A 14049-nucleotide genomic window follows, 5' to 3' on the forward strand; every position below is an offset into this window, starting at 1 on the left:
GAGGGAGATGGCAGAGCAGATAATGGTGGAATCATCTGCATATTGGATGATGTTTGCAAAAGGGATAGATTTATGAAAGTCATTGACAAATATATTGAAGAGGAGGGGGCCCAGTATAGATCCTTGGGGAACTCCAGTGGGGTGCTAAGGAATGGGAAGTGGCCTTCTTCCATATAACTGCTTGGTGTCTATTTGACAGATAGCTAGAAAACCAATTTATGGAAGAGGGAGAAAGGTTAAGTTTTGACAGTTTAGTTAAAAGCAGATTGTGTGAGATGGTGTCAAAGGCCTTGGATAGGTCAAGAAGTAGGGAAGAGACAATTTGTCCAGAATCACGTGCATTATTGACAGTCTCGAGAAAGGATAAGAGGGCAGTCATAGTACTGTGGTTTGGCCTGAATCCATGTTGAGTAGGGGTTAGCAGGTTGTTATCTAGGAGATGTGGCAAGAGTTGGAGGTGAACACACTTTTCCAGAAGTTTTGAAATGGGGATAGAATAGCAATAGGACGAAAATTATTGACGTTGCAGTTGTTGCCTCCTTTATGAAGGGGGATAATGAATGCTTGCTTCCACAGTTGAGGCACGGTGCATTCTTGGATGGAACAGTTTATTAGAATGCTAATGGGATAGGCAATGGCATCTGCAGCTATGTGTAGGAAATAAGAGGGAATGTTATCAGGGGCATTAGTACATGGCTTTAATTTCTGGAGGAGTTTCTTAATAGTGGTAGTAGATACAGGTTTTAAAGTAAATAGAGAGGGAAGTAGAGATGGCGAATTTGAAGAGGGTTCAGTTGATGGGGAAGTAATAGTAGTGGAAGAGGTGGAAGATGGGCTATGTGAAGTAGAAATGGGGTTAGAGTTGATTGTGGTAGGAGGAGGGGGTGTGTTAGATGGTGGGGGGCAGCATGAGAAGGAAGAGGTGAGTTTGCTAATAGAGTCGATGAAAAAGGAGTTAAACTGAATAGCTAAGTCCAAGTCTTGGATGTTTGGGTCTGGGGTTGGGGTGTGTGGTTTGCTGGGGTTGAGGAGGGTGGAAATTCCCTTCCAGAATCTTTGGGGGTTAGTTTTATTATTGTTCTGGAGTGTGAAGAAGTATGTTTGTCTATCAGAGATTATTAGCTTTTTTACTTTATTTCGAAGGGTTTTATATGCAATGTGTTTGTCTGGTGTCTTGTTTTTCAGATAGAGTCCCCAGGCTTTGTCTCTAAGCCTCATGGTAGAGAGAGTAGTTTTGGATAACCAGGGGGCTGAGTTAGTTTTTATTCTTTTTGTTCGTAGAGGGGCTTGGGAATCAAGTATTCCTAGAAATGTGGAGTTAAAGTGGGCAACTGCTTCTTCTAGGAGCAGTGTTTTCAAAATGTTCCAATTAATACTATCTGCTGGAATTCTGTTTTCATAGCTAGCTTTAGAGGATTTGATGAGGAATCTTAACTTTTTGTTGAGGCTGATAAGGGAGTTTTTCCAGTCTTGGGACTTCACCTTATTTCTCATCAGTTTCCTCCTTTTGTTGTAGAGTTTGTTTATGGCAGGGGACCACCAGATTGACTTCCTTTTTTGGAGGAGAGTGTCTTGGTTCTATTGGGTATGGCGAGATCCATGCATTTGTGTACGTGTCCGTACAGGGCATTAGTGTATGATTCGGCAGTCATGCAGCTGTTCTCCAATTGCATGGGTGCCATGAAGTTAGCCATCATGTGACATCTGCAATTTTTGTGTATAGCACGCACATTACTGACACTCAGCAAATACTGCTTTTTCCAAGAAGGAAAAGATAAAACAGTGCAAAAAGACACTCACCAGTCTAAACAAACAAATTAGACAGCTGTTCAAATCTGGCAAAGCAAACTAGGAAGCAATGATAGCCTTCCAGGTGATAGATTACTATAAGGATTTTTTAATTATGTTTGTAACCAAAGGGAAATGTTTAGCAATGTGCAAAGTTAATCATGAAAGGCAACACTTGCACCTTCCTGAAACTGTAGCAAACCTGCTGGCCGACAGGTTCATTGCAAACTCCCCCCCCCCCATCACCTCCTACCATACCCAAAGAAATACTCACAGCCATCGACTACTGGTCAGTACAAGGGAACTGGTCCATGGGTCCTGTAAACATTCCAGGATGCTTCTTAAATAGCTTAAAACATAATCTATCAGGGCCACTAGAAACCATCATTAATCACAGCCTCCAGATGGGCTTTGTCATGAATGGAAAAAGGCAACAGTCGTCCCTCTGCACAAAAGTGGGCCATCTACAGACCTTGGAAACTACAGACCTATAAGTCTCACTAGTTTTATATGTAAAGCCATGTTAAGAATTATCATGGAGATGATAAATAAAGATATTCACAAGTGGAGTCCCTCAGGGATCAGTCCTTGGACCGCTCCTTTTTGTATTTTCTTCTCATAAGTCAAGGCCAATGTCAGTGGTCTCTGGCTGACTAAATTTGCAGATGATTGCAAATTAGGAGCTGTCATTGAATCCCACACTGACACAAATCTTTTCCAGGAGGGGCTGACACAAACAAACAACTGCTGTGAGAGCCATGGGCTAAAACTAAATGCCAAGAAATGCATAATAATATCCTTTGGGAAGTCATCCATCCCTGGTAACTATCATATTGACAACACACTCCTTAGTTGACCCAGTAGTCAGGGACCTAGGAACACACATAGATAGTAATCTAGCCTTTGACCATCATGTGTCTATAGTGTTGAGGAAATCATTCTATGTTGCGCAACATATAAACAAAGGTATGGCATCTAAGTCCAAGGAAGTCATTGTTCCACTGTATTTGTCATTCATCAGACCTATCATTGAGTACAATGCTCCCTTTGATATGTACCTAACCAGGCATATCCAATAATTGGAATGCCCACAGAGGGTCCTCACTAAATGAATACAGGGTGTAAGTAAAATGTCCTATGTCTCAAGGCCCTTTCCCTGTATTCTGTCTCGCACAGGCTTTTGAGGAGAGATCTATGCCTGGCATGCAGGGCATTGTCAGACCCACTCTAATAGACCTTGTGCATATCAACAAAACAAACAGAACCAGAATTACCCATTTCAAAGACTTAAATCTTGCCTGTAATATAAATAGGGCCTGCTTGAATGATAGGTATGTAATCCAGAGACTATCCCGTCTATGGAACAGGCTCCCCATCCATGTGAAACAGACTTCCTCCCTAACCCAATTCAAGTGCAACTTGGACAATTGGATGCGAAACCAGAAATTCATCCATGGTTTGACACCTATGTCTCTAATGGACTCAGGTAACCTGTAAATGGTTCACCTCCCAGGCCCATACTTACACTTATTAAGGGTATTAAAACTTGTCAGAGATTTTGGATGCATGGCTTGGCTTAAAAAGGCCCTTGTGGTCATTAGCCTAGTAAACACCTATGAACCTATAGGAATGTAGGACTGCAACAGTCATCCCTCTCACAAGGTAGGCCCATCAACTAATCAAGGGAACTACAGATCCATAAGCTTGACCAGTCTTAAAGGCCATGGAGAGAATTATCATGGACCTGATCAGTAACAACATAGGAAATCTCCAAAAGCTGGACCACACCAACTTTGGCTTTGTCAAAGGGAGGTGTTGCTTGATCAATCTGGAGGACTTCTTCAAGAAAGTCAGCATAGCCATGGATGATGGTAAAATGGTATACACCACTTATCTAGACCTGGACAAAGCTTTCAACACACTCTCCAACTTGAAGATCGTTGATAAACTTAGTGAGTTAGGCATAAACCCCTGCATCATCAGATGGATTGCAGATTAGCTCAATGACAGAACATATTTGCCCGAATAGGTGACTCCACATCCATTAAGAAACCTGTTAGCAGTGGTGTCCCACAGGGTTCAGTGTTGGGACCCCTCCTGTTTGGTATATACATCTCTGAAGTGAAGGCCAATGTTGGGGGTCTCACCAAGTTCACCGATGACTGTAAGCTGGGAGCAATTAATGAATCTCCAAACAATACTGATATCCTATAAACAGGCCTAAATGACTGGTACCACAACCATGTTCTAAGACTAAATGCTAAAAATGTATAATCAAACTCTTTGGTGAATCAGATATCCCTGCAAATTATAATAGTAATAGTACACCCCTAAAAGTAGACCCAGTGATGAGGGGCCTAGAAACACATATAGACAGTAACCTAAACTTTGACCTCCAAGTAGCTACGGTAATCATGAAATCCTTTTGTGTGGCTCAACTTATAAGTAAAGACATGCTATCAAGATCAAAGGAAGTCACAGTTTCATTGTACTCAGCCCTCATCAAGCCCATAATGTAGTACAATACTCCCTTCTGCATGTGCCTACCAAGGCACTTATGCCAACTGGAGTAAACCCAGAGGTTTCTCACTAAAAAATACAAAGTGTAAGATACATGTCTTATGCAGACTGACTAAAGGCTTTATCCCTTTAATCCATTTCATATTGTTTATTGAGAGGTGACTTATACCTGACCTGCAAGGTATTCTTTAATACAGCCCTGATGACATTGTTACATATTGACAAGAAATATTATAAAAGGGTTACATGTTTCATGGACCTGAACTTTATTTGTGACTGTAACAGAACTTGCTGGAGATACAGATTTATATGCTAAAGACTACCCTGTCTATGGAATAAACTTTTAATCTTCAGAAAACAAAGCCAGTCACTGACTCTCTTCAAAAATAATTTGGATAAATGGATAGGGAACTGTAAATTCAGTCATAGACTACTGACCATATCCATTATGGACAGAGGCAGTGTGTGAAATGACTCCACATTTTTTGTGTTTTTATGTGTTGGAGCTACCCCATCCGATATCTGGGGAATTAAGATATAATATTGTCATATCCTAGGTATTACTGACTAGGCTTGCAAAAGCTCTTGTGCCATTAGCCTAATAATCAACTATGAACCTATAACTTCCATTATGTGTGTTGGCTACCATAAAATGACAGTAACATTTGTTATCGTGTCTGTCACTGACTGTGGTAGTATATGATAGGCATCCAACATTTTGAAGCACACACACTCATGTTTGGATGTTCATGCAACTGGGGCAACACACTTGCTAAAATACTGTTTATGGTATGTTGGTTCTGTATTTGTCTCTTGCTTGTTGTGTTATCAACGGGCATGAATTCAAATACCTCATATACCCTACACAATTTTTTTAGTGGCTTGGTAGATGTGATGATGCTGTTAATCCATATGCAATACATATTTCAAATCTAGGTGCTTAGGATGTCCCTCTCTTCCCCCCTTGGCTGACCTGGTGTGACTCAGTTTGAACTACACATTTACCTACACTAACATACTGCAGCTCCTGCATAATGGTGTCTACAGGATTGCAATTGGCCACCACAACAAAAACGGTTTCTTCCAGCAATTAATCAGATTGAACTTCACATTTACCTGCACTAACATACAGCATAACGGTGTCTACAGGATTGCAGTTGGCCACCAAAACAAAAACTGTTTCTCCCAGCAATTAATCAGAGTAAGTTACACATATAAAAAGTATTTGTTAAGCTTTCTCTTAAAGTGCTGTGTAATTAAGCAAGTCACCATTTTGGTCAGCCATAGGGTTCTTTTCTACTTGAGTGTTTGCCTCCTTCCCCTGTAACTAAAGTACACTGACTCTTACATTTGTCTCTCTGACCCTAATTTTTAGGGTTCCTATTAGAACTCCGAACGCTTGAAATTTCGAATGTCATATGGTCGACATCATATGATTGACATTTCAAGAGTTCAAAGGTTAAACATAATGGTGCTGTTCAGTGCAGAATGGGAAAATTTCCATTTTCTGCACTGAAGTGCGATCTCAGAGTTGGTATATTTAAGTAGGGGAGGTGTGGGGGGTGCAGGGGAGGCTTGCCCCATTAAGGTAAGTTTTTTATTTGTTTGTTTTATTATATATTCGAACTTTTAAATTTCCATCATATGTTGTCGAACATATGGGATTCGAAGTTTAGAAAGTTCGAATATATAATATAGACCCTAATTTTTACAGGTATATTGTGTACCTTTCTGGCTTTCTAACACTCAGACATAGATTCCTGTTGATAGGTTTACTTACTTGTCTGACATTTGAACAAGTAACCCTTGTAAAAATCCTCAGAATTGTATACTGTTGGTCTGTCTTTCCTGCTAAACATAAGTTAAATTAAAGTGCTGAGTGCAAGTAACATTAAAGTGCTGAGTGCAGATTTTTGGCCCTTATATTGGTCTGTCCCCAAGAACAATTATTTCTTGGGGAAAGTTATTGAAAGAACACAACTTACCTCTGGTGTGGTGTCTTGAGTCAATCAAGGTATCCCTCTAACCACTCCTACTGCCTTGTCTTTTCCCCAGCCCCCTCTTTCCTCCTCATACTGGTTAAACTACTACAACTTAGTACAGGCATTGGTTCATCCCTGCTTCGCTTGCCCTCACTTTGCTTGGGCTTGCTTCGAACCCTACCATGCCCCCAAATCCTCTGCCCTGGTGCTGCTACATTTTATGGTATTAGACCACACCCCACTTTTTTAAACCAATCTGTAATAACTTATCACTCAACAGCACCACCCTCAACCTGATACCACCAGTCCTCTAACTCTACTATTCCTTTTGCCTAAGTTTCAAGTCTCATTCAGTAGGTATGCTATCACCCAAAATAGTCTTATTAACTCTACTTATACCCCTTTTACTCATCCCATATCTCCTAACCACCTATGAATGTCAGGGTCACCCAGGTTTCAACTATCCTAAATTCCAAACATCCATTCCATCTACAACAGATACTAATGCACCCTTACTCACCTCCCTCATGCTTACCTGCTTAACCCCTAAATACTACCATCTTACTAGACCTAGTTACATTAGTCATAAAACTAGACACTATTACAAAACTTTATTCAAAATCTTAAAACTCATACTCAGGATACACTACAACCTCACAAAGGATGGCAACATCCACCCAAACCCTGGTCCATCCCCACTTGTTGACCCTAATCCCCTACTATATCCCCTACCACCATAGCTCCAACAAATAGACCTCCTAACTCACTGCTGACCTGCCATCTAAACATTAGGAGCCTAAATAACAAAACTCAGCACCTGCATGCCATCTTAGCTGTTCATTCCCCAGATATATCATGCCTAACAGAAACATGGCTAAAGCCTGCCACCAAGGACCATGAGATTCTGCCACCAGGGTACAGTATGTTTTGACTAGACCATACTACCAGAAAGGGTGGTAGGGTAGCCATATTTTACAAGTCTACCCTATCTGTCAGCATAGACACCTAACAACCACCCCAGTTCAATAATGCTGAAATTCTTATCTCAAAACTACAAATTAATAAAAACAAAAATGTAAACATTGTCTGTCTACATTCCCCCAGGGAGGAACACAGAAACCTTAGAAGACTTCTTATATTGGTTACCCAATAACTACCCCCAAGAAACAATTGTTCTTGGGGATTTCAACATTGACTGGAACACTTGCTCTTGTGAAACCCCCACAACCCACATAAACCTCTATGGATTTACTCAAATCATAACCTCCCCCACCAGGACAGGAAAACCCAATAATAAGGAAAGTACCCTAGACCGGATACTCATTAATACCTATCTTCAGTCCTATAAATCAGGCACTTTGCCTGATGACCTAAGTGACCACTGTCTCACCTATGTAATCAAGCTCAAAGTAGACTGCTCCTACCAACCCACCTATAGGGCATTAAGAAACAACAAGAATTTTATTCTCACCAAGTTTCAAAATGAACTTAAGGCATGCAACTGGTCAGTACTAAAAAGTCTCCCCCTAGATGAAGCAGTAGCATACTTTAACAGCACATTTCTTGCTATTCTTAACTCCCATGTTCCCAGCCGCTCTATTAGAACCAAAGTTAATATTGCACCGTGGCTTTCTAAAGATACCAAAAAACAAAACTTCACTCAGAAACAAAGCATGGGCCACCTACTGAAATCAAAAGCCTCACTTGATCAACTAAGATTCAGACAGCTAAGGAATGACACCAAAAAATCCATAACCTTAGACAAAAAGAACCACTACTACCATCTACTGTAAAAACACCAAAACAAACCTCAAAAGTTCTGGGCAGGAATAAACAAACTACTCCACCCAGGTCAAACCACCACTCCACCCCCCTCAACTTCCCAACAAAAATCCCCAGTAGACATTGCTAATAACTTCAACAGCTTCTTCACAGAGAATATACAGTCTCTAGCCAGCCAACTCTCTCCCAATGGCTCTAATTCAAATGCAGCCACACCCAGTACCCAAACATACTTTACCTTCCAACCTGTTTCTACTCAACTTATTCATGCCCTACTTAAGAAACTAAGACCCACCACCCTGGCTGCTGACCTCCTCCAAGCAGACTACCTTCAAAAGGTTTCTGACACCATAGCATATCCCATCTCAATCTTGATCAACAGAGCTATATCTGAAGCTACTGTACCCACTATATGGAAAATCTCCCATGTCATACCTCTTCATAAAGGAGGCAGTTTCACTGAACTGTCAAACTTTGGTCCCATAGCTATTCTGTCACCTCTAGCTAAAATTATGGAGAAGTGTGTACACATACAGCTCATGCACTACCTCACACAGAACAAGCTGTTATCCAACTTTCAGCATGGCTTTAATCCACACCACAGTCACAGAACTACTTCTGCCCTCCTCTCTTTCTCTAACGTCATTAACCACAACCGCAATAAAAACAAACTATCCTCAGCACTCTTTCTAGATCTATCCAAGGCTTTTGACATGGTTGATCACAAAATGCTTATAAATACCTTGAAGGCCTTCTCCTTAAACAACCATGCACTCCAATCGTTTCAATCCTACCTGCAGGGCAGGCAACAGGCAGTCCTATGGCAGGACAAGCTATCATCTTGCCTACCCATCACATTAGAAGTCCCCCAGGGCTCGATACTAAGGACCTCTTCTTTTCTCCATCTTTATGAACGACCTTCATTCAGTCATTCCAGATGCTACCTGCATTGAATATGTGGATGACTCCACCTTGATTTGTTCTGACACCTCACTAGCTACTTTATTCACATTAACCCAAAATACCTTCAATGCACTGGAAAAATGGCTCTCCAAGCAACATCTAATCCTAAACACCAAAAAAACTAAGCTGCTCCTCTTCTCCCCCACATGCAGGACTCCCCTGCCATCCTTCAACATAACCGCTAACAATGGCACTATCAATAACACCCAGAAGCCCAAACTAAACTACTGGGGTGTCATAGCTGATAACAACCTGAAATTTGATGTGCATATCAATCAAACTATCAAAACCATTAATAAAAAAACTTGGCTCTCTTTAGAGAATCAAACCTTTCCTTACCCCACTTGCTAGAACTGCAATTGCCTGTTCCCATCTACTATCAACTTTTCTCTGCACCTCACCTCTATTCTCCAACTTAAACAAAACAGATCTTAATAAACTAACATCCTGCTATAACCACATTGCCAGATTTGCTACTGGCACAGCCTACTGGACACATCACTGTCACAACCTAAATGGCCTAGGATGGCTTGAACTGCCAAGCCTACTGCAGTTCAACCAGCTAATAGTGGCAAATAAAGTCCTTTACCAACCAGAAAATACACCTGCACTAAAAAATATTATCAGCCACTGCAATCATCCACTAGACTCCTAGTTCAAACATACAAATCCAACTATTCAGCTGGGGAATTTCTGTTTGCCAACTCTGTTGGAAAAACATGGAACAGACTCCCAGTTGACTTGACCCTAGAACCCTCACTAACTCAATTCAAAAACAAACTCAAGAAATACTTCAAAACTCATTGGTTATTGCACTAACCCCGACTAGTGACCTATCTATTTCTTAGGTGCCTTACCTTCAACTACTTCTAACTTTTTTCTTCCACTCCATTTCAGGAAGGGTCAATTGTATAACTGCTGCTCAATGTGTCTTAAACCTGAATGTAATGTTATGTATATATAACTTTGAAAATAATGTTATGTTTTGTAAAGTGTTTTATAATAAGTTAGCACTATATGTCCTAAATGCTGGTATTGCTTATGACTATAATCTGCTTGAAACTAGCATTTACTAAATGTTCAATGTGTATTATTATCTTGAAGCTTTTCTCCCTGGGCCTCTGCTGAAAATGGACATATATCCAGTCGGACTATCCCGGTCAACAAATGTAAAACAAAATAAAAATAAATAAAATTTAAACATGTTTTTCATTTTCAATCTGATTATCTGTGCATAACAGTGATATACATGAAATGGATTGTTTTGCATAGCTTTGCAAGGTGAATGAGAGGTGAGCAATTCAACTGACGTGCTTTTAAAATTATCATGACAATCTGTAAACCCCTATATAAAGTGTAACATGCGCATATCACACTATCTTCCACATGTCAATCCGCGACAATTTCTCACACAGAGAGAATGAGATTATTACTGATGCTTTGGGCCAGCATGGCCACACCTTCTTCAACAGATGGCCAATGCTGTCTGGAGGAATAAAGTGTGGATGTATGTTACAAACATGATCAGTGCTGTGAGGGGTCACAATAGATCCAGGAAAGCCTGTTGGTAACTTTGCTTTGATATAATCCTCTGTACAGCCAACAGGCAATGCTGCTATGAGAGAGTGAAGAATGCTACTGGAGGTGGGCCACCCTTGCCTCCGCTGAACGAGAAAGCAGTGCTCCTGGCCACACATCATACCTCCAGTCAGGATCATCAGATACCCTGGGGAAGGTATTATAGCAGGTGTTCCAGGATGTACAGGTATATCCTTACTTCCAAAACACTGCAGTATTACCATTTCTCATTAAGGAACTATAATTTGCATTTATTACCGTGTAGTTATATTTGTGTCCCAGCAACAGAAGCACACCTTGAATGTGGAAACTCACCCAATGTGGATGCACAACATAAGTGTTACAGCCTGCTATCTTACCAACACAGCAATGTGTGCGATGTGTTTTTTTTAATTACATAGGTCCCTCAGCATATGTATAGTCATATGCCTCCTGTCATGACTGTGGATATACTCACATGTTGATGTTTTTGTTTCATTTTTACCTATAGATACATCACCACAAGACGGAGGTGGTGAAGCTGCATGTACAGATAGACCAGGTAAAGCTGTTTTTCTTGTAGACATAATATAGCACTTTTTAGTACACCTGTGATCTAGGATATTAATGTTACCTTGTTCCATACACAGTTACATTTGAACGACATGTGCACCATTTGTCACACAAGCGTCTCAATATCCTGTTAGTGTGAGCCATATTTTTCTGTGCATTTCCTCCAGTAATGACTGTGAAGCATATAGACATAGTGATGTCTGTGTGCCTTGTTCATAGGTTCATAGGTTCATAGGTAGGTACTAGGCTATCTGCCCAAAGGCATTTATAAGCCTAGCTGAAATGTGTTGGCTTTCGCCGCCCCCTTAGATTAGTTCCCCATGCCTCTGTCCAGCAGAGCCATTGTAGTGATCCCTGGGGTAAACTTTCTGTTTTCCATCAACTTTTCAAGGTTTCTCGTGAAGAGAGTTAGTGAGGAGCTCTGCCTAATGTAGATTGGAATCTTGTTCCAGAGCATGGGAAGTCTCTGGGACAGGAATCTATCCCTCCTGCACATCCTATTTATAGTTGTTGTGAGGTTTAGATCCCTAGAGTGTGTGGCTTGAGGGGATATGGTTTTCTTTAGGTGGAGCATATCCATCAGTTCTGGTTTGGACATGACCTTGTATGTCAGGCTGAGATCACCTCTGATTAGGCGGTATGCAACTGAGTATAGCTGGAGTTTCTTCAGTTGAGCTGCATAGGGCATCTGTTTGAGGTCAGTGATCCTCTTGGTGAGGTACTTTTGTGGTCTTTCCAGTTGTTGCAGGTGTCTTGTAAGGTACATCCCAAATGGGGCATTGTACTCTATGATTGGTCTGATGAGTGATATGTAGACGGGCCCAACGACCTCTTTTGATCTGGATGCAAACCCTTTTGTGATTAGGTGGGTCACATAGAAGGATTTTCTAACCACTTTGGCAATGTGATTATCAAAGGAGAGGTTACTATCTACTTGGGTCCCCAGATCCCTTATTACACCTTCCATATTTAGGGGGCTACCACCTATGTGGTAGTTTGTGGGTACTTTGTATTTTCCAAAGGGGATGACTATGTACATTTTGGCATTTAGCTTGAGGCCATGGTTTTGACACCAGATATCTGTCTCAGTGAAACCCTTTTGGAGGATGTCTGTGTCAGCCGGAGAGTCAATAATAGCCCCTAGTTTGCAGTCATCTGCGAAATTGGTCAGCCATTGTCCTCCTGTGCTTACCTGTACCTCTGAGAAGTATATGCCGAACAGGAGGGATCCTAGGACTGAGCCCTGGGGAACGCCACTTGTAACCAGTTTAGAATCAGACCTAGCTCCCACAACTCTCACCATGTGGGTTCTGTCCATGAGCCAGTTAGCAACCCATCCCATGACGTAGGGGTTTATGTTCAGGCTGGTGAACTTGTCTATAATACCTGAATGGGGAATGGTGTCAAAGGCCTTTGTGAGGTCTAGGTAGGCTGTGTGGACCACCTTTCCCTCATCTATAGTCTTGGTAACTGTATCAAAGAAGTCCACCAGGTTTAGGAGGCATGATCTGCCCTTAACAAAGCCGGACTGGGTAGGGTTCAGTGTTTGAAGGTTCCCAATGTCTCTGTTAATGAGATCCATGAAGATGCACTCCATAGCTTTGCAGACCAAGCTAGTCAGGCTTATGGGGAGATAGTTCCCGGGGTCTGTTGTGGCTCCACCTTTGTGGAGCGGAATAACCGTTGCTGCGCATCACTCTGTGGGCATGTAGCCTGTGGAGAGGCTGAGTTTAAACAGTGTGTTTAGGTGAGGGGTTAGTTCATCTTTGAGCTTCTGTAGGATGCAGCCTGGGACCCCTTCCGGTCCCACTGATGCTGTGTTTTTGGCTTTGGAGAGGGCTGTTTTAACCTGAGTGTCTGTGATTTCAGGGGCACTACATTCTTCTGGTATAGTTATGGGACCTTTTGGGGGTGAGAGGGGGTTGAAGTTTGCAATTAACCTGTCTGCCAGGATGTTTGCTATATTGGTCGGTTCAGTGTATTTTGTGCCATTCTGCACTAACTCCAAGCAGATCTGAGAATTGCCACTTAGATTCTTGACATAGCTAAAGAATGCCTTGTGGTTATCTTTGGAGTCCATGGCAATTTTTCATTCGAAGCTAGCCTTGGATGATTTTATGAGGGAACGTAGTTTCTTGCTGATACTGATCAGGGATGTCTTCCCTTCTTGGGATTTTACTCTTTTCTGTACTAGTTTCCTCCTTCTGTTGTATAGCATGTTTATGGCAGGGGTCCACCAGACTGGTTTACTTTTCTTGGAGGAGTGAGTCTTGGTTTTGTTTGAGATAGCACGATCCATGCATTCTTGTAGGTGCCCGTAGAGTACATTAGTAAAGGATTTTGAAGCTTGGACAGCATTATCCTTTAGCATGGGGGCTTTGAAACTTCCCACCTTGGTCTTAAGAAACGTGAAGTTTGCTTTTGAAAAGTTTTTCACAGTGGTTTCTTTGACCGGGGGTGGTGGCGGAATATGGATATCTGGAGTGATTAGTTTATGGTCATATCTAACCAGTGAGGGGTTGACCTCCGGTGTGGAACACTGGTCGCACATATTGGTGATGACCAGGTCCAATATGTTGTCACCTCTGACGGGGGTGTTGACCAGTTGATCCAGGGCATTTGAGTTTATACATTCTAGGAAATGTTTGGCAAGGGAGTTTGTACTTGAGCAGTTCTCCCAGTTAATGTTTGGGTAATTGAAATCACCCAATATCAGGGTGTTTGGTAGGACGTTTATGTTTTCCAGTGTTTCCAGGAATGTGGAGTGTGGGCCCTGGGACATGGTGGGTGATCTGTAGCAAGCTATAAGTTGAATAGCAGTTTTGCCCATTGCTAGTTGCATGTGGATGATCTCTGAAGCATCGCGCTGTGCCACTAACCTGGA

This window comes from Protopterus annectens, chromosome 4.part0, assembly GCF_019279795.1.
Source record: "Protopterus annectens isolate FY-2018-M chromosome 4.part0, PAN1.0, whole genome shotgun sequence".
NCBI lineage: Eukaryota > Metazoa > Chordata > Ceratodontiformes > Protopteridae > Protopterus > Protopterus annectens.